This window comes from Oryx dammah, unplaced genomic scaffold, assembly GCF_014754425.2.
Source record: "Oryx dammah isolate SB20612 unplaced genomic scaffold, SCBI_Odam_1.1 HiC_scaffold_22, whole genome shotgun sequence".
Lineage (NCBI taxonomy): Eukaryota > Metazoa > Chordata > Mammalia > Artiodactyla > Bovidae > Oryx > Oryx dammah.
Genome location: NW_024070206.1, coordinates 29776927 through 29782123, shown reverse-complemented (window position 1 = coordinate 29782123; position 5197 = coordinate 29776927). Strand labels below are relative to the sequence as shown.

The 5197-nt window shown below is 37.8% G+C and overlaps 1 non-coding gene across 1 annotated transcript; it reads left to right on the top strand.

Annotated features, from left to right (window-relative positions):
- Positions 1-307: 307 nt before the first annotated feature.
- On the top strand, positions 308-414 carry LOC120881227. The gene has a single exon (XR_005725256.1). It is a non-coding gene; the product is annotated as a U6 spliceosomal RNA (small nuclear RNA).
- The last annotated feature ends 4783 nt before the right edge of the window (positions 415-5197 follow it).

Here is a 5197-nt window from a genome sequence, read left to right as displayed (position 1 = left end):
GACATATTAAACCAGAAAAAAAATATTTTTAAGAAATAATAACCAAATATATTCCAAATGTAATATCAATACACAGATTCAAGAAGCCTCAGCAAAACCCAAGCAGTGTAAATGTTTTTTTTTTAAATAACTCTATGTGGGTATAAATAGAGTAACATTACTGAATACCAAATCCAATAAAATCTAAAAGCAGTCAGAGAAAAAGACACATTAAATCTAGGGCAACAATGAAAAGAACAAAAGGTGATTTCTCTTTAGAAACAAGGCAAAGAAGACAGTAGAATGACATCTTTTAAATGCTGAAAGAGTGCTCGCTTCGGCAGCACATATACTAAAATTGGAACGATACAGAGAAGATTAGCATGGCCCCTGCGCAAGGATGACACGCAAATTCGTGAAGCGTTCCATATTTTTTCATGTTTGGGAACGCATGTACACCGGTGGTGGATTCATGTCAATCTATGCCAAAACCAATACAGAATTGTAAAGTAAAAATTAAAAATAAATAAATAAATTAAAAAAAAAAAATAAAAAAAAATAAAAAAAAAAAAATAAATAAATGCTGAAAGAAAACTAGCTACCAACCTAGAATTCTACATCCAACTAAAAGTACCCTTCACGATGAAACAATCGGGCATTTTCAGATAAACATAAGCTGAGAGAATTCATCAACAGGAGACATGCACTATAAAAATGTTAAAGGAAGCTCTTCAGCGTAAAGAGAAATTACACCACAACTCAGTCCTGCTAAAAAAATGAAAAGTGGAAGAAACAGCAAATACGCAGGGAAACAAAAGAATTTTTCTTGATTTTTTTTCTCTTTAATGATTGTTTTTTAAAAGCAAAAATATTAAAAATGTACTTTGGGGTTTATAACATATATGAGAGAAATATACTATTGATATAGTAAGGTAAATGGAAGTATATCACAGTAAGGTCCTTATATGTTATAAATGATAAAATAAGAATTCAAAGTAGGCTCTGACAATTATGAATACATATTACAATCCAGAACAACCACTTTAAAAAATAAAACAAAGAGCTAGAGCTATAAGCCAATAGTGGACATAATATAAAACAACTAATGTAATAATATAAAATAATTAATCCCAGAGAGTACAGAAAAGAAAGATAGCAAAGAACAGGCTGCACAAAGAAAAAATAAATAACAACATGGTAAATTTAATCACATTACCAATCATAGTATATCTAAATGGACTAAACACTGCAATTGAAAGGCAGAGATTATCAGACTAGATGAAAATAAATATCCAAACACATATTGTTTAAAAGAGGTGACTGTTTTAAATAGACACATATTATTAATAGCTAAAAACAAAAGAAGAAAAACCACAAATTATATAAACACTAATCCAAAAAAAGCTGAAATGGTCATATAGGTATCAGACAAAGTATACTTCAAGACAAAATGGAGATGAAGAGAAAAGTCTCATATGATAGTAAGGTCAATTTCTTTTTTTAAGGAAAAAAAGCCTACAGATGTATAAACAAGTAACTGAGCTCCAAAATACTTGAAACAAAGACTATCAGAAATAAGAAAAAGACAAATCTCCAATTAAAACTGGAGAGTTAGCACTCAGTAATTCATTCCCCCAAAACAGACAATAGGTAAGGATAGAGATTTATCTGAACAACACTATAAAAACTTCCCCAAGTGAATCTAATGCTCTCCATTCTTGCACTTATTTGAAACCTACTGACTTACTCCATCTTTTCAACTTTCAGCAAAATCACTCCAACCAGACAAGTCACTAGTTTATTTAATTAGGAGGCTAAACAAAAACCTCTTTGAGTATCACATCTGGTTTCTAACCAGGAAATTCTTGCTTTTTCACAATCTGAAGCCACATGATTCTGCTTAAATACATTTTCTTCCCTGCAGTTTTATACAGAATAGACTTGGAAATGAAGGAGTTTTAAAGATCCCATACTTCAAATGCTCCATTTTACAGAAGAGAATCTATGGATTCTCTGTGTCTCAGTTTAATTGCCACGTTCCCATTTAAAGATAAGCAAGCAGTGTCTCAGGAAAGATAAGTAACTTGTTCAAGATCACACATGGTAGAGCCTGGATTCTAACCCACACAGTCTAACTCTAAAGTCCATTATCCTCATAAGAGACTTGGTAAATGTTTATTGAATTGGGATAATCAAGATACCATAAGTTCCTATGATGTGACTGCTCATGGACATTGATGATTATGGATGGAGTCAATAGTAGACCCCAGATCCTCTGAACCCTACACCCTCCATTCTACTACATTGTCTAAAAAAGGCAAATTAAAGCAAGACAATTAACTTTTCAGTCTAATCTATTTCAACCTAATCTTCAGTTTTTTCAATCTAATCTCCTATGATTAAAATTGTGATTGTTTCAAATCAGATCAATCCTCTCTGAAGCAGAAGAAAATGTGTGGCATCCCAATTTTCTCTTTTAAACTCATTGCACCTAAAATCTAACCAATAACTTGGGATGACCAAGGGAGGCATCCTTGTCAAGCAGCAACACTCACTATGGCTTTTCAACAGCAATCAAATACCCACTGTGATTGAACAGTCTGACATTAATACAATAGTTTTATTGTTCTCCAGTGGCTGCCTTTACCTTGTCAGATCTCCATTTCCAGGTCCTAATTCCCAACAAAAATCCACAGCTTCCCTTATCACATGCTCATCCCAGGATATTCCAGCATTGTAATCTCTTCTCCAATTTAATATTTAACTTTTCTAGTTCCTCAGGAGCATCCTGGCATAAGCCAAAGGGAAAAACTTACATGATTTTCTCAAATCTCCTCTTCACCAAACTTAGTAGGGAGCACAATGTTCCCTGGGACACATCAAACTCCTCCTCCTTCTGGACACCTAGCTCCTCTATCCAGTGTGCCAAAGCAGGGAACAAGGATAGAAAAGATTGCAGGTATTATCTGATACAAGGGGCTGGGATAGTCTTCCTTTAGCTTGGTCTGGTTTCATCTTCTGTGCAATTCCTCCTGATGTATAGATGATGTACTAAAAATAGCCTCCAGTGTACTAAGAGCCTCTTCAGAGAGGAGACAGTCAAACCTTTCTTTGCCACTGTTCAGTGTCCCCTAGACCTTCTCTGGGCAGGTGGGAAGAGATAACTCTTGCTAGTTTCATGAATACCCTATGGTTCATGCCTCCTTTTTAATCCCCCTGACTCTTCACTTGGAGTTGAGACCAGTGACGGTTTTCTATGCCCTCTAAGGTCCTCGGGGAATTGGCACTTGCCTTGATGCCCCCATCTTCTTCCCAACATTTCTTCCTGTAATGTATCCCATCACACTCCTTACCTTTGGAGATTAATGACAGATGAAACTGAGCACTGGGCACTGGGGTCCTGGGTGCCTCCAACACTCAGGAGAAACAGCAGACTCTTCCAAAAACTTTCTAACCATGCTTGCCTCACTGCCACTGGGAAGCACAAGGATAGACTCTGTAAGAACCCTGCAAGAGGCTTGGATGACAGCTACCATTATCTGTTCTTCCAGGCACACTCAACCCCTGCAAGAGATTCTCTGGGCACTTCCCTTATATGGCTTGGAGGGACAGGAGGGACAGGCAAGTACCCCATCCTCCTCCTATGCTTGGAAAAGGAAGTGAAAACCTCTTGACCACAAATATTGCTGACCACCCCCCTAGCCCCCTCACTCATTTACCTGGTGATTTTCTCATACAGATTTTGGGGTGGAATGATTGGGAAGGCAGCAGAGAAGGCATGGCCACATTTTGAGAAACCCTGGGGGTATATCTGGACATGACTGTCATTAGATACTGTTATGGGCTGAACTGTGTGACCCCCAAAATTAATATGCTGAAGTCCTAACCCTTAGTACCTCAGAGTATGACCTTATTTGGACACAGGGTCTTTGAAGAGGTAATTAAGATTAAAGGAGGTCATCAGGGTGAATTCTAATCCAATCTTACTGGTGTCTTCATAAGAAAAGGAGCTTAGGACACAGATATGTACCAAGAGAAGACCATGCAAGGTTACAGGGAGAAGATAGCCATTTATAAGCCAAGTAGAGAAGCCTGAGAAAAAACCAACCCTGCTAACACCTTGATCTTGGACTTCTAGCCTCCAGAATTGTGAGATAATATTAATAAATGTCTGTTGTTGAAGCCACTGAGTCTGACATTTTCTTCCAGCAACCCTAGTAAACTAACACAGATTCCTGTAGAAGATGTGTATCATGAATGGCAATTTGTCCTCAGGTTTGGGTTCTAGTTCTGAGGCCACAAAAAAAGTCCCCCTCAGTAATTTGGTATAAGAAATAAAAGTTGGCACATGTCAATACTGCAAAATGCAGGAAGGAAGATGCAGTCAATAGCACAGAAGGAATGGGCTAAGAAAACAAAGTAGGAAAAAGACTGAGCTGAGTTTTAGAAGATTTTACCAGTGAGACAGTGCAAACATGAGTGTAAACAAATCACACACACACACAGAATGCAGCCAGTGCATGAAGTGAAACAGTGGATGAGGACACTGGCTATATCAAAACAGGAAAGACCAGGTCATTCTAGGGACAATGAATAGGGCCTGGTTGAGAAAGTCCAATGTGTTAATCTACACAGAGCATCAGAGTCGCAAAAAGCAGGTCAGGAGTAGAACAGTGGACACACAAATGTCACCTGATGAAAGAGGAATTCTGAGAATATAAAATCAACCACATTTTCTTGGTCATGATCTGGTCCTTGGATCGACAAGGAAAAACAGTCTACCGTGTGGAAGTATTTGAGGGACTCCTATTTGAGTGTGAACTTGATCTGATCAAAAAGATCATCCCCATAAACCTGTCTTGGGCTGAAGACTTGACTTCAAAGGGTTATAGGGGAATAAGAGAATTTTAACTGATTCAAGAAAGTATATAATCTTGCAGTGATTTCATTAGAAAGGGTTAGCTGTGAATGGCCCTTGTTGAAGTCAGATACACCAAAATTCCAACTCTGACTATACTCCTTGCTTGCTATGTGCCCTTAGACAAGTCACTTGGTCTGTAGGAACCTCAGTGTTCTCATTTGTAAAATGGAGACACTCACGTGCATAGCTGTGATCCAATGCAATAACACAGGTACACCTTCCTGGAGCAGAACTGATCACCACAGGTACTCAGTAAGTATCAGCTCCCCATTCATTTCCCTTCTAGGATCACAGTGG